Consider the following 22,797-nt stretch of genomic DNA (forward strand, 5'->3'; position numbering starts at 1 on the left):
CGCGGAGCTCCCAGCAGTCGCTGACATGGGGCTACCTCTGGCCAGGCAGCAAGGAGAAGGTTCGAATCCCGGCCCCGGGCCTGCTCCTCTGGATACCATGGGGCTGAGATAGCAGCGGATGTCACCCTTAGCAGGGTTGCTCAATCCTTGAACAAACAAGGAAACTGCTTTATTTAAACCCAACTAACTTCCCGAGAAGCAGCACGCCCTCAGGCCCCTGAGTGTGAGGACAAGTTGTGCTGTCTGCCCAGGCAGGGCAAGTTCTTATCTTCAAAGAGATTGCGATCGGCACTGGAAAGAATTTCTGTGAGTAAATGGAGGGATTAGGGTGGAAAAGCCAGAAGGTGCACAAGGAGTTGAAGTGGATGTCATTGCACCCATTGTTAGGGAGGGTACAACTGAGGCACAGTCTGTTTGAGATAATTGTCCAAACCGCAGCCGGCAGAGCAATAATCACAGTCCACCTTATGGCATTTTATTCTGTGTAATGGGGAAGGTGAGGGGTTCTGACCAAGGAAAACTCACCTATTTCCCAGAAAACTGAACAACTGATACTTCCTCATTACATGACCTTTCCCCCAATATTAGCCAACCCTCTCTCTTCATGGTCAAATAAGTCTTTCAATTAAAATAATTTTAGCCTTGGTTTTTAACCATTTGTACCTCTTAAAGCTAACCCTTTGAACGTGAATCAAAACCAGCTTCTTTGTAAATTAAGATTTCTGAGAGGCCAAAAGGGCTGTAGCTGCCTAATCTGCCCCACAGCACTTCCCTGGCCCCCGTGGCTGCAGAATCCTGTGCCCGATATCTATTTCTTGGACAATTTCCAACCCCCAACCCCCATGTGTCATTGGTACCGTAGTTGTTAGAAAGATGTGAAAAATACTAGCCTTCATGAGGGAATAAAGAGGGATTGGGTTGAAATTAAACCGTTCATTCCTATTTTTAATCTCATCGGTTTCTTAGCACATTAATGATTAATCAGCAGGAATTAACCTGGATTAGCTTTCAACACTCAGTCATTTTTCAGCAGTGAGCCCCAGCTTGAAGTAAAAGTCAAGAATCCCAGCTTACTGGCTGGCAGTTGCTACCAACTAGTCCAGCCTGACCACAGGTAAGCCATTTAACCTCTCTGAACATGGGTATACTCCCTAGGACAATCACTTCCTTGTCTGGGTTTTAGGGAGGAAAGTATTCATTCATTCATTCATTCCCTGGTGTTTGTTGAGAGCCCGGTGGACACTGCCAGGCTGGGCAAGCGGTCTAGAGTGATACATAGACCCAGTTGCCCTCCAGGGCCTGTCCGGGGGCAGGGACCTCCTTTAGCTTGTTCGCTATTGGTCTTTGTTTTAGTTTTCCCAGAAGCAGATCCTGGCAGGAGGGTTTGGTTCAAGTAATCCATCTGGGGGATGATCCTAGGAAACTGGTGGAAAAGTGGGGTGGGAAGGAGCACAATATTAAGCAAATGACTACTGTGGGCAACCAGGGCTCAATGTCACTGGGCGTGCTGGGACACTGGGTGGAACACACCCCAGAGATGTCCCACCTGAGGGGCAAGGACATGGTTATTTGTCCACCCACTCCCAGTCCTCATTGAGTGAGGGCTCCTTGTGGGGGAACTTTAGCCCCCACGCCCCGTCGGCCAGAGAAAGCCTTGCAGCAAGAAGCCCTTGGCGGAATGGTGAGTGCCCAGAGGGTATGTCGGGGCCCCAGCCTTGTCTTCTGCGCTGTGAGCCAGCGCCCGCACAGACTAGAGGCTCAGGAAATACGTGCTCTGTAGATACTGTTGCATGGATGATTAAATTACAAAGTCCCTAGGCGTGAGGCGAGTTTGCAAAAAAGGGGCTCCCTGTCTGTTCCCTCCCATAATTCAACACTGGGTTTGGCCTCAGCACAACATGTGTTCCAGGCTGGAAGAGAAGCTTGGTTTGAGCCTTCACCTTTCCCTGGGCCCTGCCCCTCAGTGTGCTAGGAGACTCCCACTCCCCAGCCTTGTCACCCTCATGCAACTTTGAGCAGAGACATCGACGCCCCTGCCCCAGGCTCTGTCAGGGCTGGTGGTGGCCTGGCTCTCATAGCCACTGCTACTGCTGCTGACACCCCCAGCCTTAGCCCTGTGCAGCCTCTGCAGCTCACCCAAGGCGGATCTGGAAAAACCAGAACCACCCCCAGGACTGGATGGACGGAGGATACCTGTCAGAGGAGTGAGAGGCATTGCATCCCCCAGGTCAGGCCTTCACCACAGGCCCAGATCTGCTAAATCATGCAGCCTTCCAGCAGTGCGGCAAAGAGCCCAGCCCACAGTCCAGCCTCGGGGTTTGGTCTGCTCAGTGCCCGGCTGCCCAGGCCAGAGCGTAGGAAACAGGTCCCTGCCATCCCCCAAGGGCCATCCAGTGAGGGGCCCTCAGGTGTGAACAGGTCATTTCAACACAAAGTCAGTGGTGTGGTCAGAAAGAGAGAAGCCCTAAGCAATCATCTGGGAGCCCCCCCAGGCAGGGGAGTCATCCAGACTGAGGGGAGCAGAGGGCGACGGCAGAGGCTGGAAGGAGAAGTGGGAAGAGGCCAGGCCAAAAAGGGTGCACCTGGTGAGGAACAGTGTGGGCAAAGAAAGACATGATAATCTGAGATCACGAGATGCAAGAGGGAAAACTAGGAGCTGTTGCCAAAGCCTGAATGGTGAAGGAGAGGGCAGGAGGACATGAGTCTCCAAAGGTGATTGGAAAACGAGGGAATGTTTTATTCTCGGGGTGATGTAAATATTCCATATCTTGATTATAGTGGTGGTTACATGGCTGTGCTAAAACTCGTCAAATTGTACACTCTTAAAGAGGGTGAATTTGGTTTGGAAGCAAATTATACTTCCATCAACTGGACTCAAAAAAAAGGACATAGTAGGTTTTAGTTGTGTATTAAAAACAAGTAAAGCATTTTATTGGAAAAAATTAAACATACAAGAATAATTACCTAGTATGGTCCATTAACTCATGACAGTGCTTTGCTTTCTATTACTAATTGCAAATGTTTTAAAAGAGTAGGCAGAAAGATGAAAATATCTTACAGTTTCAAAAGAGGTTTTGCTTTGTCAACAACTATGAAGGGATGACAAACGACAAACAGAATAAAATGTCACATGGAAAAAAAAGTCCCTGCAGCAATATAGAACATGTTTGGGTCTTACCACGTGTCAGGTATCGTTTGAGATGCCCTACAAATATGTAAGGTTATTTAACCTCCAGAACAACCCTATAAGGGAGGTATAGTTATTGTCTCTGTTTTGGAGATGAGGAAACCGAAGCACAGAGAAGTTGAGTAACCTGCCCGCTGTCACGGGGCTAGTCAGAGGACGAGCGTTTGGCCCCAGGGTCCCTGCGCACAACTGCTGCATTCAGTGCCAGGTCTTGGAAGGTGTGCTGTACCTGCAGGAAGGAAGGCTACCCCTCTGGTGGTGGAAACTCAGGGAAGGGTTTGTGATAAGTGACAGACAGCCATGATCACTCCCTTCACTCTCTCTTTTGGGTGACTGTGATGCTCAGCTATGTCAGGGAGACCATCCATCGCAAAAGCTCAGGTGAGATGTGAGGACGGCTTGAACGGGGCAGTGGTGGGGGCAGGAGGTGCACAAGTCCGCCATGAGCGGTGTTTAGTGAGGCCTGGTGACCACCAGGTGTGAAAGAGAGAGGGGGCCACCTTTGAGCCCTCGTTTCTGGCCTGAGTGACAGGGAGCATGGTGGTGTCACTACTGGGGCAGGATGCACAGAAGAATGAGCAGGTGGGACACAGGAATTGGGAGGGATGTTGTGTTTGTTTTGACATGTTGAAGTCAAGGACCCTGAGGAAAGTCCAGGTGGAGATATTGTTCCTATGGGTCTGAAGCTCAAGGGTTGATGTCAAGGTCAGTGATATAGTTAGGAAACCTAAGCATACCAGTTGAAGTTCAAACCCCAAGGACAGCAATGATCACACACGGTGCATAGAGCTGGGAGCTGCACACGGAGGGAACAGGAGAAAGCCAATGCTTGAGTCCTGGGCAGAGAAAGGAAAACCCACAAAAGAGTCTGTATCAATCAGCTTTTCCTGTGTAACAAACCACTCCCAAACTCAGTGGCTTAAAAGAAGTGTGGTTTCTTATTGGAGCTCACACATCTGTGGGGCTTGGCTCATCTTGGCCAGCTCACTTATAGGTCTCTTGGTGGGGGGGGTGGTGAGGGGAACCCCCCTGGCCTGGCTTTGGCTGGGGCATCGTAGAAGCTCTGCCCCACTTGGCTCACCCCGTCTTACTGGGATCAGTGAGCTAGAGGAGGCATTCCTTGCTCAAGGCGATGGATGAAGCCAAAGAAAACAAGCAGAAATACACACGATGTATTTGTATAGGTGAGCCCAGATTCAAGGGGCAGGGAAATATGGGCAAGGGTAAAGAAATGGCATCAGTGATACATTCTACTGCTGAGTCCAAGAAGAGGAGATGGAAAAGTTGAATCAGGAGACGATGGGCTCAGGGAGGGAAGAGAGTTTCAACAATAGGGAATGGGCAGCGCTGTTAAATGTAGCCCTGAAACCCAGCAAAATAAAGACTGGGGTGTGTGTTAAACATGGCAACTCAGGAATCACCAGGGACCTTGGGGAAACAGCTCTAGAGGAGGGGGTGGGCAGTAAGGTGGCCGCTACGTTGTGGAGGGCTGAGAAATGAAGGGCATGGGAGAAGGTAGAAGCAATGTGCATCCATTCATCCAACAGATGACTCTAGCTGAGTACCCACGGTGCAGCAGTCACTGTTCTGGGTGCTGGGGAGACCACCACAAACAAGGCCAAGGGTCTTCTTTCACGGAACTCACACTCTAGTGGAGAAAGAGACAGTGAACAAATCAACCAGCAAACAAGCAAGATGAATTCAAGTGGTGCCAGGGATTACAAGGAAAAGAGAACAAGCTCATGTGATGGAGAAGGACGGGGATTTGGAGATGGGGAGTGCAGTGGATGAGAAGATGGTGAGAGGAAGCCACTCTGAAGAGGTGACAGTGGAGTTGAGACTTAAACAATGAGATAAAGCTGCTCTTGACTCAGAAGAGGAAGGGTAGGTGCAAACGTCCTGGGCTAGGGAGGAGCTTAGCAGCTGGTTCAGAGAACAGAAAGAAGGCTGTGTGGCTGGAGCTCATGAGAGGAAAGGAGAGAAAGGCATGGGGTCCCCAGGCAGGAAGGGCCCTGACCAGGGAGGCATGAGGACATAATGGGAAGCCAAGGAGAGGTGGGAGCTTTAAGCAGGGGAGTAACACAATCTGACCTGCATTTTCAAAGATCCCTTTAGCAGCCACACGCAGAATAGATTGGACAGTGTAACAGAGGATTCTGGGGCCCAAGTTAGGAGGCAACTACAAGATTCCAGGCAAGACATGGTTGATGTTATGCTGGTAAGTATTTAACAACTGGCCCTCAGAGGTGGGGGTGGGGGTGGGGGCACTCCCTGATTTCTAGCATTCGCCAATTTCTGTGGTGTAAATACTCCATCAGAGCAGACTGATTTCAAGCTATTGAATCACTGAAGGCAAAGATGGAAAGAAATTTGCAGCAGCACACCACTATATACTATCTAACTTTACCATGTAGATGCGATATAGACATAGTCTCAAGAGCATCCATAATAGTAAAATGAAGTGAAATAATTAGGAAGTGATTTTTAGTATTTGTTACCTTTGTTTTTAATATAATCCATTTCATTGTAAGTTAATATAATTTTTAATAATGACTGTGTTTAATGAACTGCTCGAAAAATTCCTAAAGATCTAACAATCATCTCTCATAAGCAGACTGGCTCTACCACACCACTGAATATAATAGTCACCTGGACCAGAGTTGGGTGTGTGTGTGTGGGGACCAAGCAGGATGTTTAAATGTTACGCATATTCTGCACATCTCATCTCCCTGTCTGAACTGTGGACTCCTTGGGTCAGTAGCTCTGTCCAATGCATCGTTATGAACACTTGGCCCAATGCCTTGATTCTTGTAAGAACTTGCCTTAGGTTGGATCTCCCCAGAAGCAGCCCCAGACTTGGAGGAAAAGATTTGAGTGAAGGCAGTTTATTTGGAAGGTGATTCCAGGAATCACCAATAGGGGAGCGGGGAAGGGAAGGCAGTCAGTGAAGTCACCACGGTAGTAACTTCATAACCCCCCAACCCCATTGAGGAACCCTGGGAGACAGCTTGGTATTTTAGTATGCCTCAGAGTTATCCAAACTGGGAAGCAAGGAAGCCAGAGTACTTTTTCGCCAATCCCTAGCTATCACTGGTTGAAGGCTGCTCCTGAAGGCTGCTCCCTGGTATGTTCACTCTACATACCCCAGAAAAAGCACTCAGGAAGAAGCTTGCCGGTCTTTGCAATCACAAGCTGTTGACGCACACAGGGATGGCAGAAGGGATGTGGACAGGGCACCAACAGCGTCTGCTCCAAAACTCATAGCTGTTTCTTTAATGAATGAACAAATGAACGAATGGGTGTAGGGCCCTTTGAGTTCCTTTAAACACAAATTTAGAGTTTAAAAGTTTTGAGACAGAATGGAGAGCCTTCCATTCCATAGTCACCACATATATCACATACTTTCAAAAAATCTAGATCAGAGGACCTATGTGACATCCCAGACAATTTAAATTCTGCAATAGTGTTACCCAAAACCAGAGTAATGTTGTTATACACTTAAAGAAAAATCTCTATAGACTATAGTAACTGTCAAAAGGAAAATAAAAGTTACAAAAAGAAAATACATGTAAGTGTATATCCAAGTTACGAATTTTGGGGGTTGTAAAAGATAACTTGGGTAAGAATATTTGTTTTGTTATGTGGGTGACGTTAAAAATGAGCTTAGAGATAGGAGCCTTTTGCAAAAATGACAACGGATGACCCAGGGGCTGTGAATCCCACAAGAAAACAAATACAAACAAAATAATAGATGAATGATGTTTGTCTGGCACTTTTTTTTTTCTAAAGTGCTTTGCAAATGATCTTTAACTACAACCACGAGAGGGAAGTAAGATTATTACTATTATTAACCTTAGTTTACAGGTGAGGAGCCGAGTTTCAGAGAAGTGCAGTAGCTTGCCCAGGGCTTCACACTTGTAAATAACAAGGTTAAATAAGCCTTGAAGATTCTGAAAATGGCGTCCTTCCAGGATACATGTCTCTGCTTCTTCCAGAAATGCCAAGGGAGAAATGTGCAGGTATAACAGACCCTACATGAGTTAACAAAACCCTTCTGCTTTCTACCGTCCTTTCAGGACTCCAAGTATCTCCCCTTGAGCTCTTGGCTTGGATAATAGTGATCTCTTGGTAAGGTGTCAAAAATGTTTTAATTGGCCGGGCGCGGTGGCTCATGCCTGTAATCCTAGCTCTCTGGGAGGCCGAGGCGGGTGGATTGTTTGAGCTCAGGAGTTCGAAACCAGCCTGAGCAAGAGCGAGACCCTGTCTCTACTAAAAATAGACAGAGATTAATCGGACAACTAAAAATATATAGAAAAAATTAGCCGGGCATGGTGGCGCATGCCTGTAGTCCCAGCTACTCGGGAGGCTGAGGCAGGAGGATTGCTTGAGCCCAGGAGTTTGAGGTTGCTGTGAGCTAGGCTGACGCCATGGCACTCTAGCCCGGGCAAAAGAGTGAGACTTTGTCTAAAAAAAAAAAACAAAAATATTTTAATTGAACCAAAGACACTGTCCAGCAGTGCTGTCTGGCCATGATGTCCTGGGAATTCTGGAATCACAACCCTCCATCTCAGTTGGAGAGTACCAGTCAGGAGAAACATTTCATGGCCCTGAGGTCAGCCTGGCATGGGTAGATGCCTCATACTGGGCATCTTGGGACAAAATCTGAGAGCCGTTGGGTTGGAAGACACAATGGGACTCTGCTTTCCCACCCCTGAGCAGAAAGCATCCTTAACCAGCTTAGCTAGTTAGGCTCTTCTCTGAGATTGAGAAGAGATGAAGCTCAGGACCTGTTGTCCAGAGCTTCATCCCCTATTTCTGGTTTACTTCATTCATTCATTCAGTAAGCATTTGTGGAGCACTCTGCATGCTACAGTCTACACTAGCTGCTAAGAACTCAACAGAGAACAAGACAAATAGGACCCTCAGCGAATTCATAGTCTAGTGTCTATGGGGAGGCAATCATAATTCAACAGACTGGCGTTCAGCCTGTGGTTCGTGCTCCACGGTAAATTCGCAGGGTCAAGTGGAGTACGGAAACTGAGAAGGACAAATCTGTCTTTCCCGCCTCTTTCTCGTTGCAATCCATCCTGCTCACCTTAAGCACACTCCACTACTCCTATCCTGTCCTGCCGCCCGCTCAGGAGCCTAAAAGGGTCGGCACCACATCAAGTCTCTTTTGTTCTGCTAGACTTTTGTGGACCCCCATATCCCAGTGCCCCCCTCCAATTGCCAAGCTCCACCTCTTCCCTCTGTGCCCACCCGTGCCTCTGCCCAAAGCACACCTCTCCCCCAGCCTAGAGTGCCATTCTCACCCTCTCATCTTTCAGGTGCTGCCTTTGGTCATTTACTCTGTAATTGGCACCAAGTCTGCCAGGCACCATCGCGATCCCATCGGTGGGGTGGGGGTGTGTGCAAAGCTGGATTGAACTTGGTTATTCTCTGCCCTTGAAAAGCCCACAGAACTGCTACCTTGCAGAACCTCTGGATACATAGTCCCACCTTGTCCCCTGCCCCGCCAGCTCCCATTGGAGGCCACCTGGACACAACCGGGCACCAAAATTCACCGGTAGATTCTGTATACAGGAATCATGACTCTTCAATAACTGTAAAAGCTTATAAAAGGCCTGAATCATACTTTTTTCCTTCGAAATTCCCTGTGATTTCATTTCTGCAATGAGCTGCTTTTAGCTTCAGGAAGTCCTTTCTTCTGTCTATCTTAAATCACTTCTCCACTGTGTACTTATTTGTTAAAGTCTCCGTGGCTTTAGGGCAGAGCTAAGGCTCAATGCTGGGGCCCCGCTAAGCATTCACGAAGTGCGCGTCAGTTGATTAGCGAGTGCCTGGTACTTAAACATCATTATTGGATTCCTTCCTTCGGGTTCTTGCCTCCAGACTTAAAAACTGCAGCTCCTTAAACCTTTCTTCCCCGACCACTTCATCATCGTGTGGCTCTTATCAAATTCTGTTAATCAGCTCTTTTTTCTTTATTTTTAAATCATGAGTGAGAGTTTTGAAGAAGGTCCTTAAACCAGAGGGGGAAAAAAAAGAAAGTAAAATAAAATTCAGAAAGGGCTCGCTAGGGCGATTGAGCTCAGCTTTCGGCTTTTGGCCTAGCAGGCCCTTCAGCCAGCTAATAGATCAAGCAGACTGTCTCAGCTCAGCACAGCCGTCCCAGCCTCTGATCTGAATGCGCACTGCAGAAAAATTAGATTTGGAGAAGTGAGAACATAGCCTGCAGCCCCATCGGTACTCTGCCGATGGTCAGTGTGGTTAGAAAACTCCCGGCCTGGGCAGAATTTGGTTAGCTGGTTTAATTTAGGCAATGTTCATTGTTCCTTCCAGTGTCATTCCATTGTGAGTCTACAGATTCTCACGGAGTTCTAGGTGCCATCTGGTGGGGGCAGTGTATATATGAGAGAGAGATGACCTCAGACTAATTCACACTAAAGTTTTACTGACTTACCATGCCATGCCTCTCAAACATTTTTACCGAACTGCCTCTAATGGCAGGGAAGAGCGAAGGTGGATGCGGAAGATAGGTGTGTCCTCCAAGAAAGGCATGGAGGTTTATGTTAAACACCCATGTGATTTTTGTATTCTTCTCCAAAATATATGCACGTAAGCAGGTTTTCTCAAAATGGAAATAGGTTCATTGTTATTTTTATGACATAGGAGTAATACATATGAATACATAATGTAGATAATACCAAGAAGATATCAAGAAAAATGTAAAAAAATTACTTGAAGTTCCAACCCCCTGATGTGACATTTAAAATTTTTTCCCTACTACATTAGTTTCTATTTATAAAGATACGTTGCTTGTTTTAATATAAAAGAATGTTTTAAATCGCTTGCCTGCCACCGTGTAAAAAGATTCCGGCTATTTACCTGGTAGCATCAGATCCAGGCACTGAGGAATTGACCCAGCCTGTTTCCCAGCTTGCAAAGCCACACTTGGGTATGACCCCCTCCAGGAACCGCGGACATTTCAGAAGAGGAGGAAAGAGACAGGGCAGAAGAACTTTCTGGAAATGTACTGGGTGGGCACCTTGGGGAGAAAGAGGGTGCTTTCCTGCCTCTGCCCAAGTCACCCACGGGCAGCAGGCGGCCACCGAGATAGGCAGTGCACTTTGCAGTGTGCTGGTGTTTCCCTGAGTGACCCACCTACAAATACAAACCTAAATTAATCTTCCTTACAGGGAGGCCTCACCCTCCTTCGGCAGAGAGATAAACACGCCAATTCCTAAAGACGTGTTTTCTTTCTTTCAGGCACGAAAATTAATGAGCTCCATCTTTGGCATGGGTTAGAAAATTCCACTGTGGCATTGGCAGGGCTCACACCGGTACCAGAACTTTAAAGAAGCCCCACGCTGAAAGCTACAAGGAACAAATGTAAGGCAGATTGGTCTGATTTCCTTGCTCACAGTGGGGAAAAGAAGGGGGAAATGAGAAAGGAACAAAGCACCTGGCTAGGAGAGGTGTGTCCAGTCGGATGAAACACTTTTCCGAGGTGTTCTGGACGCATCCTTCTTTGCAGGCAGCACAATGCCCTCCTATTCCCCGCATCCTGGCAACACAGTGGCTGACTTGGAGCCTGACCAGCAGTGGCAAGTGTTCAGACCTGTGGCCGCTACACACATCTTGGGCAGATTCCTTCAGCCACTGGGGTGGGAACAAGTAGCGTTTGCTTTATGGTCTCTCATTTTTGCAAAATAATTGGTGGGCTGAACTGAATACATACAACGTGTGGCCTAGTTGTCAATAAGTATTTGTTCATTCATTCAGTAAATGATTTTTGAGCACCTACTGTGCTCCAGGGGCTGGAGATACAGCAGTGGACAAAACAGACATAAACCTGTGCACAAGGAGATTTGGGATGGGGGTGGAAAATCAGCATTAAGCCAGCAAGATCATTTGAAGTAGTGCTAATAAAACAGAGTGAGGGATGGAAAGTGATAGCGAAGAGGAGGCTATTTTAGGTAGTTAAAGCCTCAAGTGACATTGGAGATGAAATTGAAATCACCAGAAGGAACCAGCTGTGGGAAGATGCGGGAATAAAAGTCTTCTAGGTAGAGGGAACAGCATGTGCAAAGGCCCTGAGGCAGGAATGTGTTTGACGATTTCAGGAAACTGAGTGAAGCTGGTGAGGAAGTAGTAGTAATGAACAAGGGGTGAAGAGATCAGAAAGGAAGGCAGGGGCTAGATTTATTATGTGAAACATTACATCTAACGTGGTAGAATGTTTTATAGCTTTCAGAGGCCTTTGAACACACGTCATCTCATTTTAATCATGCCAACAACCCTATTACATAGATATGAAAACTGAGGCTCAGGAGATAACTTCCTAAAGGTCACAAAACTAGGAAGTGTTGGAACAGGAACTTTGACCAAGGACTCTGCACAATTCCAGAAGTCACCATCCACAGAGCAGGGAAGCCATTTGTATCACTGTTTGGGGTCTGTGCGGTGAACACCCTGTGCCACTGTACATAGTGGCTCTGTGCCATCTCAGATCCATTTTCTCCTAATTTCTGTGCTTTTTCTGTGCTGGGTGCTATCAGGAATACAAAGAATAAAGATATTATCCCAGCCCCCGATGAGCACATGATCTGTTTAAAGAGCAACAATGTCTGAAAAGATGGTGGATGATATAAGACAGCATTTGTTTTGGGCAAGAACATTATGGTTGACTTAGTAAGAGGCAAGAGAATTGAGCCTGGCTTGAAAACTTCAATTGGTGGACATACAGGGAAAAAAATCCGTAGACTTCATCACACAAACGTGTTAAAATCCAGTATGTTGTAGACCACCATAAGTGCTTGTTTTCAGCAGCTTGTAATTTTTAGAAAAGAACATTTGTCATTCTATTATATAAAAAATAGAATCACATAGGTGAAATTTTGGTGAATCTAGGAAGCGGAAAAAAACTGCTATAATCTCATGTATGAAACACAACCACTTTTTTGCATTTTAGTGTATTTCCTTCTAGCTTTTTCCCCTAGGCAAGCAATATGTGCGTGTATGTATGTGTGTATGTGTATTAATATTATATATCATATATATATACACACCACACATACATATATGTGTATATATTCACCTTTATTTAGGTATAATTTACATGCTTTAAAATTCACACATTTAAGTGTACAGGTTGATGCATTTTGACAAGTGCATACACTCGAGTAACCACCACCATGCTAGAGACCTAGAGTATTTCCTTCACCCCACAAAGTCGCTCTGGGCCCTTTTAGCCTGTTCCCCCATACCCAGCTCCAGCCAATCACTGGACTTATTTCTGTAGCCTCAGATCAGTTTTGCCTGTTCCAGAACTTCATACAAATAGAATCATGTGTGTACTTTACCATCTCTGGCCTCAGTTGCTCAGCGTAATTACAGAATCTCGCTCTGTCACCCAGGCTACAAACTCCTGGGCTCAAGTGATCCTCCTGCCTCACCCTCCTGAGTAGCTGGGACTACAGGCATGTGCCACCATCACACCCAGCTAATTTTTCTATTTTTTGTAGAGGTGGGGTCTCACTCTTGCTCAGGCTGGTCTTAAACTCCTGGCCTCAAGCAATCCTCCCGTCTCAGCCTCCCAAAGTGCTAGGATTACAGGTGTGAGCCACCACACCTGGCCAACATAAGGTTTTTGAGGTTTATCATATTATCGTGTATGTATCAATAGTTTGTTCCTTTTTATTACTGATTAATATTCCATTATAAGAATATTCAAGAATTTATCTATTCGCCTGTTCATGGACATTTGGGTTGTTTCTGATTCGGGTTAGATTATACCATTTTACATTACATGAGAGTTCCAGTTGCTCCACATCTTTGCTCCAACTTGAAGAATATTTGCTGTTCTTTTTAATGTCGGCCATTTTGGTGATCACATACAGCTTTTAATTTGCATTTCCCTGATCACTAATGACGTTGAGCATTTTTCCACAGGCAAATGTTTTCATAGTTGTAATGCTTTATATTCTCGGATCTTTAAATTTATGCTTAACATTAACATTCTTCTATGTTACCCCATAGTCTTCATAACCGTTATATTAATGACTCCTAATATTCCAACAAAAGAATTCTCTGCAATTTATTTAATCATTCCTCTATTAGACATTTAAATTACTTCCAATTTCCCACAATTCTAAACAACGCTGACATGAACATCTTAGTGCATATATTTCCCCCCACATTTTAGATTTATACACTCATATATAATATTTAATTAATCACAAAAATGAAGCTATGAGGTCAAAGCCATTTTTGTGGCCTTGAGAGCGTAAAATAGGAGGTGGACATTGAGGCTACGGGTCTTCCAAAGCACAACCAAGCTTCCCTTTTCATCTCTTAGCTCCATCCTGAGTCTCTGAATTGGGTCCCTTTCACAGACGTGATCCTGTTGTCTAGAGGCAGAGCTGATGGCTGTTTGTAGCCAGTGATTTTTTGAGTCCTGGGTAATGCTGCGAAGGTTAATAATGTTATTGAAACAATGCTCTGGTACCGCAGGCTGCATTCTTCGCAAGTTGGAATGTGGGGAAAGAAAACCTGGGTGCCTTGTCCCCTAAGAATGATCTGTGAAGGTGACCGGGCAAGCAGCAGTTGGGTCCATTGAGTGGCAATTCCAGAATTTCTGTACATGAAGTGCCTGATTAGAGGGCTGGGAACTCCGACTTGAAGAATATTTTCTCGCCACACGCGGTGTTTTCACTGGGATTGCATGTGTGTTTGGGGGCACCCTAGGAGGGCTGATGATGATGGTGGTGGGGGGAGAATGTGGGAGGATTGGGGTGGGAACTAAGGTGCACAGCGAAGGCAACGGAAGAGTTGAATTAATCCTGCCACACTGCAGGTGTGAGGCAGGCATCTCACGGCTCTGGGCTGAGCACCTAGGAAAGCACATTGGTCCTAACAGGCCAGCAGAGACCCTTAGCAAGCCCTCTCCAGGCATCTGACACTCTCCAAAAGTGTGAGCAAGAACCATATTTTGGGCCGGGCGTGGTGGCTCACGCCTGTAATCCTAGCACTCTGGGAGGCCGAGGAGGGCGGATTGTTTGAGCTCAGGAGTTCGAAACCAGCCTGAGCAAGAGCGAGACCCCGTCTCTACTAAAAATAGAAAGAAATTAATCGGACTACTAAAAATATATAGAAAAAATTAGCCGGGCATGGTGGCGCATGCCTGTAGTCCCAGCTACTCGGGAGGCTGAGGCAGAAGGATCACCTGAACCCAGGAGTTTCAGGTTGCTGTGAGCTAGGCTGACGCCACGGCACTCACTCTAGCCAGGGCAAAAGAGTGACACTCTGTCTCAAAAAAAAAAAAAAAGAACCATATTTTATATGACACAAGCTCTACCTCCATATTCCTATTTCAGGATTGTTTGGGGAGGTGGAAAGCAGGAGGAATTTGTGTAGCAAATCAGTCTTCTGAGGGTAGCACACTCAGGCCTCCCTCTGTGGAAGCGAAGGCCTTTGGGCCGGGTCACCAGCCCTCCCGCTGAGTGTATCAGCTCACGTGCTTCCTCAAGGCGTCCTTAATGGTACTGCAAAGGGCAACCAGCAGAACACCTCCCTCTGCCCTGAGACCTGACACTCACCAGTGATTCCCAGAAATTCCAAATTGTACCAAGCCAGTTTATGTCTTCCCGCACCTTTATACGTGAACTTATCAAGGACAAACACCATTTCTTATTCATGGTGTCTTGGTTTAGGTTCCCCCAGAAGCAGATTTTGAAATAAGGATTTGAGTGGAAGTAGTTTATTTGGGGGTTGATCCCAAAAACACAGGTAGTGGGAGGTGAGGCAGATGAGGGAGCAGCAATATGGGGTGTGTTATCAGCCAGTTACCACGGTGGGCACCTAAGGCCAGGTCCCGTGGAGACCTCTGGGAGATGGTGCAGAGCACAGCTCCAAGTTATCCCACCTGAGCAGGGAGGGAGCTGGGGTATTTATCCACCAACTGCTAATAGTCATTGATTGAGGACGTTCCTGGGAAGCTTTAATTCCTGGCACTTGCAGCTGCCCTGCTTGGAGGCAGGGTAGGTTCCAACAGCTGGAGAAAGCCCTCAGGCACAGAGACGCAAGTGCAGGCATCTGATAGGCTACTTTGTACAATGAAGTTATAAGGCCAAGAGGCTACGGGCAGGGCACTGACAGGGTCAGTGGTGCCTCCCCAACACCTGGCTCAGAACAGATCCTCAATAAAGCATGTAGGTTGAACCCAGAGAGCTCAGCCAGCTTTGGCCCCAAAGCTACAGCTCCTGTTTGTTCTCCAGCACCCCCTGAAAGCTGCCATCAGTTGGCAGTACCACTTTAGGATCAAGCTCAGGACACCAGCATCCTTACATGTTCTTGAAGCTTGGTCCCATAACCAGCAGCATCGACATCACCTGGGAACTGGTTGGAAGCATGGATTCTTGGGCCCTACCCCAGCCCTACTGAGTCAGGAGCTCTGTGGGTGGGGCCCAGGAATCTGTATCTTTAACAAGTCCTCCAGGTGATTCTAATGCACCCTAAAGTTTGAGACCCACTGTTTTAGACTGTAAAATTTGGGGCAGCCCAACAGTTTCCAAAGCGGAGCCCTTTGTTCTTTGGTTTGAATGCTTCCCACCCCCAGTCCCAAGCACCAGAGGAAAAAGAGGGATAGAACCTCCAGAAATGTTTTATACTTTGCCCTCTCTTGTGAGTTTTTGTTTTCTTGATGGGCTTATTAAATACAAATTATACCTAATTATCAATTACCAACAATGGAAAGCAACCCAGCATGTATACTATGGAAGATAACCTAAAAGACATCTGTGTTGGATTTAACTGGGGGGAGGGGGGAAGGGACGGCAGATGTATGGTTCTGTTTGTTTTTCTGAGTCAATATTTAAATTATTTTGCTTGCTTTGAGGTCACACCAGGTGGGCAGTAGGGAAAGTCAGACGTGTACCAGTAGAGGAAAAAGCTTCCCTGGAATTTTAAATCAATCATAGAAAATGTGCAGAGTTGGGGGTACCCTCATAAGTCACTTTGTGTGGGAAAACTGTATACAAGGTGGGCTTGGTTTAATCGAGTTGATCCAGGCCGGTGAGGGTAGGAAGAGTAGCAGCAAGTGGCAGCTGGTGGTTTTATAAACTGTCTCCCAGGCTGATGCTCTCTGCATAGTAGACACCCCGCATTGCTGCCCCAGCAGTGCCAGCTGAGAACGGCACCCAGATGTGTCCATATCTTCTGGAGGGGCAGTCGCTCCTGATCTGCCCTGTCCCCAGTAGCAGCCCTTCCTGTGAGGCCATCCCAGTAGTGTGACATCACAATGTGGTCCATACGGGATCTTGGGACTGATTTGGCCCTTGGCCCAGGAAGTAAGCTTAACCTCCTAAGGCTGGCCTGCATTTACAGATCCAGACAACTGAGACCAGCCGCCTGCTCACACTGGCTTATCAGGTGCCCATGGTGAGTACTCAGAACTCCCCAAGCACCAACAGCTGGCTGGCTGAGCACTTTGGGGGCTCAAGCTCACATAGGATTGGATGGGCCAAACTGGTGGCCAGGGGTGTGCCAGGACAAGCCCCAAACTCTTTCTAGGAAAGCCGACTCACCTGATGCAGGCACCCCTTCCTCCAAGCCTCTTCCTGCCGGGTAACCATCTGCAGCAGGCGGTACTCTCATCACCTCTAAGGCTCGATTTGCACCTGCGCCAGCTCCCTGGACAAAGGTCGCCTGTGTTCTTGATAGACACTCCAGGGCAGAGAGGCCAGGCTCTCAGATGGCAGATTCACTGGAGCATCACTCCCAGCCCTAATCGAGGTCAGAGGCAGCCACTGGCCAAAAAACACACTTCACAACAGTGTGAGCAGAGTTAGCTTCGCAGTGCTGTGAGGGACGCTGAAGCCCCCTCCCCTCCAAAATGTGTGTGCTGGCCCTTCTTTTCTGTAGACTGCCCTCTCGCTCTGGCTGTTTTATTTTTTAAAATTTTTTTAGAGCCCACTGTACCCAATATTCCCAGGGAGTCTCCCATCCAAGTAGTGACCAGGCCTGACCCTGCTAAGCTTCCAAGATCAGCCAAGATAAGGCACACTCAGGGGTGGTATGGCTGTAGACGCACTCTGCCTGCTTCAAAATCCAGTTTCCCATGACCCTCTGGTGTCCTAAATCTCTTTCTTCCCTTTTGGCACAATAAGAGAGCTCTGGGATGGTGACGGGAAATGGATAGATGGATTAGAACAACAGGAAAGTAAGCAAAATTGAAGAGGTGGTGGAGATGGGGGCAGAGACCAAAGCCATCTCGCTGAGAGGATGCTGGCTTCTCTCAGCTGGGCCATCAGCAATAGGTTAAGGGTGGCTGAGGCCCAGGGACCTTCTACAACAAACAGGGGGACCAGCTCAGGGCACAAGGAGGTGGAGCCAGCCTCCCTCTCTGTGGCCTCTTCATGTTTTCCCACAGTCTGTCTGTCCATCGGGTTCACGTGTCCAGATGGGCCATTGGCCATCTGCGAGTGCCAATAGGTCTACACAGTAGCACCCACCTCGCCCGCAGGAGTGGTTTCTACAGGGACCTCACAAGTTAGAGAGGGCTCCTGGCTTGACCTGATTGTGCAAGGCAGAAAGGGAGGTGGGGGTCAGAGAAATCCTTTACCCTCAGGCTTTGTCCTTCCTTTGTCTTACATGTGATGGGCTAAAGTCGATGACCTCCACTTCGCACATGCGAGCCCACGACACCAACAGTTCACCAAACATGCTGAGAATACCCTAGCCCCATCTTAGGCTCCACTGAAAAACAGAAAAAGCAGTACAGGGCCAGCACTGGAGGGGCCTGTGGTCCTGGATCTGTATTTGGCTAGGAGGGAGCAAATGCCACACACCTGCTATGTATGGCCACCTGCAGTATCGCTCTGAATTCCAACCTCTGTGAGGCAGGCATTCTAGAGCTCGTTTTACAGATATAGAAACTGAGGACCATGTTCTATGCTGGGTACCACATTCAGAGAGAGACATTAACTTGAAATGTGCATTCACATCAACTGTCCCCAGCATTACAGTGCTCTGAACATAGAATGGGCAGCTTTGCAACGCAGTGAGAGTCACTGGCCGGCCAGGGGCCTTCCGTCAGCACAGCTGGGGACCGGGCTCTTGTGATCAGGTGAGAGCTGGACCAAAAGATCTTTAAAGGTTGTTTCCAAATCCAAGATTGTAGGTTTCTGGGTCTCAATACCTTGCCCACCCCTCATGCTTGAACCCACATGGGTCAGGCCTTCTAGGGGGGCTGCAAACTTTAGGTTAGGTGGGGAGAGCTGGAAGGAAACATAGAGATCAGTTGTGCCAACCTGCTGCACGCCACGTAGGAAACGGGAACTCAGGCTGGTTAAGAGAGTTTTCCAAGGCCATGGGGCCAGTTTGCAGAGTTAACATGTGTTGAACGAAGGAATGGAGGAGTCAGGCCCGAGTGCTGACCCGACGGCCTTGTGCCATCTCTCTTCCTCACCTGGCTCTTTCCCGTCCAGAGCATGACTCAGCCACCAATTTACTGAGCACCTCCTGCATGCTGTGTGTTCCCAGAGATATTTCACGAGCTCCTCCCCTCAGTCCCTCAGTTAGGTGTCATCGCTCCCATTTCTCAGATGAGGGCGGTTAGGTAACTGCCCCCGAGGTTAGGGTACTTGCGGAGATGTCACAAACACTAAATGACAGAGCATTCTGGACAACCCCAGGGAGAACTTATGTCTCCCTCTGCTGCCTCTCAACTTCGGTGAGGAAGCATTTTCCTCTCTTATCCTCTCCCTAAGAAAAACTGCCCCTCCCGGACTTTGTCCTGGCTGACGTGGGACTCCCTGTGGGCCTGCCTAGTTCACTGGCTGGACCTCTCGCTCTGACGGGACAAGATAGGGTGATGTTTCCACACTAACAGATGTTATGCACCGAAGAAGAAAATATGCTAATCGAAATCAGCTTTGGCTAATTGTGGCAATTTCCCTTCTGCGTGTTGCCCTGAAATAGTAGCCATGCTCTGTTCTTTTTTCACATCAGGGAGCCCCAAATTGGCAGTTTAAATGAGGTTGCAAAGAAGTCAGATAAACAGACCTCTTTGCTGCCAGCTACCATGGATGAGGCCTTGATTGTGCTCTCCGGGTGAGACCCGAATTCAACTGTTTGTGGACTTGGCATCTTGCTGTGGATAATTTAGAACCACTATTGAGCTGGAAGAGGCTCATGTAACCCTGGAGAAAACTGGAACCTCAAAGGATTTAATGGAGCACCAAGCCCAAGAGCACACAGTCTGACCTTGAACTCTGGTCCTGGTTCACTTCTGCTTTGTCCTGTAGCCAGCTCTGGCCGATAGAACTTCCTACAATGATGAGAATGTTCTATATCTGCGCTGTCCAATACAGTAGCCACTAGCCACATGAGGCCGTTGAATACCCGAAATGAGGCTAAAGGGACTGAGGAACTGCATTTTTCCATTTTAATTGACTCTTAGGTTACATAGCCATGGGTGGCTAGTGGCTGCCTAGCTGGACTGCAGCTCTGGCCCCTGCTGACTTTTGTGACTTCATCTCTGACCTCATCCTCCCCCGCCCCCCCAGCCTTCCCTGTCCCTCTGCATTCACCTCCCAGATCTTCTTTGCTTTTTGATTTTTGTGTTTGCTCTTCCCTCTGCTGGCGTCACTTTTCCCTCTGGTCTCCATACAGTTAGCTTGGGTTTCATTACAACATAGAGGTTGCAGGGTAGGTCGGCTGACTTCGTATATGACAGCTGGCTTCTGAGACAGGAAGCAGAAGCTGCCAGGCCCAGAACGGGCAGCACCATTTCCATCACCTTCTGTTGGTCTATCCAAATCATAGGATGACAGCCCAGAGAAAACGAGAAGGGAAATTGTCCATCTCTTGATGGGTGGGGAAGGGAGTACACATAAGGAGGACAGCCCCCCTTGCATGAGAACACAGTCACCATAAAGAACCCTGGACTGGGGCTTCTCAAACTTGAACATGCACGTGGACCACCTGTGGTCTGGTTAAAATGCACGCTCAGTAGGCCTGAAGTGGAGGCTGAGATTCTGCATCTTAACAAATGCCCGGGAGATGCCCAGACTGCACCTGGAGTAGCAAGGTTGTGTTAGAGCACGTCCTGTCAGGGCTGACCGCCGTGCGTGGGTTTGGCATTGCAGCCCCCCAGCTCCACCACCAGAAAGGGCATGATTCCATCCGGTTAAGCATCACCCACTCCTGCTGAGATCTACGTGATCAGTCCCTTCTCCCCTGGCACCTAGGCTTGTGCCCACACGATGCCATGGGGTAACCATCCCATTCCACCTCCCAAGCACTTCCCATACATTGCTTTGCCAAGTTTTAAAGCCCCTGCCTTTTCTTTAACATGGTATTCTCATCATGCCCCTTATAAAATTGGTGGGGTGGGGCTCTTTCAGTTGTAGGATTAGAAAGCAAACTCGAACTAGTTAAGAGGAAAAGAATTCATTGGAACATATATGGCTTCAGGACTGGCTGTATCCAGGCCCTCAAGTGATGTCAAGAAACCCTTTGTCACCATATTCAATTCTGCTTTCCCCCGCATCTCCCTGGCAGCATCTCCCGCAAGAGGAGAAAGAGCTGCCCCTTGGCTTAGCAACGCAAATAGGAAGGAGGCACCATTTCCTTTCTGATCTTTCCAGCAAAAGTGCCAGGGTTCTCTCTGGCTGACCCAGCTGGGGTCACATGTCCACAATGAAGCAGTCACTATGGCAAGGAGGATGTGCTACCTCACTGTCCAGGCCTCGTCATGTGTATGCCCCCTGGAGCCACGTGGTGCTGTCTGCCCCACTCAAGCCACACAGAATGAAAATAGGAAGGGGTGATTCTCCATGGAAAATTAGAAAGGAGAGAGAACCGGTGGGAAACCAGAAAGTTACCCCAATTGGCCATGAGAGCAGGCATTGGAGTCCTCTTGTGATGGCTGAGAAATTCCGGAGGGCACACAGCCAACCAGGCCTCCTACCCCCTCGCACAGACTCAGAGGGGCTGTGGAACTGGAGATCTTTAGTACCAGAAGAAGCTTGAAAATTAGCCAAGGCAAGTTCCGCAGAACACTGGTTCAAAGGATGTTCACTGATGTAACTTAAAAGGCTGTGCGGTCAAGGAAGGTTAGATCAGGTCAGGAGTTCCCTTGCTGCGCAGAACTTGCCAGAGCCTTAAATAAGCCATAGTGAACTGTAAATCCCAAAGAGTGGGGGGGAAGATTGGAGGCTATTGTTTGGAAAATTAGTAACCTAACTCTGCTCCCCCCATTTTATAGATGAAGCAACTGAGACCAAGAAAGGGAAAGTGATTTGGGGAAGGTCATGCAACTGGTTAGTGCAGAGATTATCCCCAGCTGCTTTGCTAATGACATGCTTCGTGCTGTGTAGAAGCATCTTGCACCTCACGGTGGCCCTGGCCCCCACCGGATGTGTTCCTTCTGTTTGGAGGTTGTTTGTTTTCCTTTCTTGCACATATCCCTGTATGACAGCTCATGGGCTTCCATGGCACTGCCCCTGTGAGGGCTGACGGGCACCCAGAGTGGCTGACCCCTGCCTGGGACATGCCCCTTGCTGCCACAGACCCGAGGGAACTATTGAAAAGTGCAGAAAGTCCCGCGGGTCAGGACTTAGGAAAACACGGCCACCCAACCAGAACGGTGACGCCGTCAGTGAGGTTGAAGAGGCTTGAAGCTTGGCTGAACCTGCGAGAGTCAGCACCAGTCAGACACTGAGAACACCAGGCAGGAGGGGCCAGAGGGAAAGTGAAATTCCTGGAGCCACGCATGCACTTGAAATCCAGGGAGAGACTGCGCGTCAGGGCTGGGGCGTGCTGACATGAGGGCAATCGTTATAACAACACCATTCTTGAGATGAGACCCTCCTTAGTCCGGGCACCACATGTAAGCTCATTCTGAGCCACTCAGTGACCCAGCACAGGCATTGTCGTGACCCACATACATCAAGAGGAGAAAAGCAGCCATTGGTTAGTTGGCTGAACTCACAGGTATTAGCTAAACATGAAAGAATGAAGCTCTGGCTTGAATATATCGTGTAACATTGTGTACTTGGGCATGTTATTAAACTCTCTAAGCCTTTCTTTCCTCGTCTGGCAAATGGGGCTAAAATGAGTTCCTGTCTCATAGCTTTGTCCTGAGGATTAAATAAGACAATGTCTGTGAAGTAGCAAGGTGCTCAGCCCATCCATAGTAAGGGGGCAGGGATGAAGAGGTAGGATCAGGTCCAGGTGTCCGGCAAGTAAGGGGCAAAGCCAAGATCAAACACAGGTCCAGCCATGCCCTGGTTTGGCTTCTCCTGCCCCTGTACTGTCACTCAGAGAGAAATAGCATTCAAGGTGCCCACGGCAGCAGCTCAGAGCACTGAATGGCATGGAAGGCTTTCTTGAGTCTTCTCTGTAAGGGAGGAGAGGTAGCATATATGTGTCTTTGGTCATTTCCAGCTGACTCTACCCAAAGTCCATGCAGACAAGTAAATGCTGTGAGCAGGCTGGGGTCTGTATAGCTGACATCTAAATGTCACCAGCCTCACAGGCCAACCAGAGGTAAGAGACTGGGCCCCACACCCTAGCATTTTCAAACAGGTTTGCAAGCACCAGGG

The 22,797-nt window shown here is 48.0% G+C and overlaps 1 protein-coding gene across 4 annotated transcripts in view; it reads left to right on the forward strand.

Moving 5' to 3' along the window:
* The first annotated feature begins 234 nt into the window (after nt 1-234).
* Nucleotides 235-22,797, forward strand: part of BANF2 (barrier to autointegration factor 2) — a 44,214-nt gene continuing 21,651 nt past the window's right edge. The window contains exons 1-3 of one of the 4 annotated variants that reach the window (XM_012640443.1): nt 235-306; nt 1,031-1,114; nt 10,457-10,579. The gene's annotated coding sequence lies outside the window, so the exon portion shown is untranslated. Of the gene's footprint in view, nt 307-1,030; nt 1,115-5,833; nt 5,941-10,456; nt 10,580-22,797 lie in introns of those variants that run through there. The other 3 variants (XM_012640445.1, XM_012640444.1, XM_012640446.1) reach the window with 3 other exon arrangements.

Source organism: Propithecus coquereli, unplaced genomic scaffold (assembly GCF_000956105.1).
Source record: "Propithecus coquereli isolate 6110/MARCELLA unplaced genomic scaffold, Pcoq_1.0 Scaffold153, whole genome shotgun sequence".
NCBI classification, from domain to species: Eukaryota; Metazoa; Chordata; class Mammalia; order Primates; family Indriidae; genus Propithecus; species Propithecus coquereli.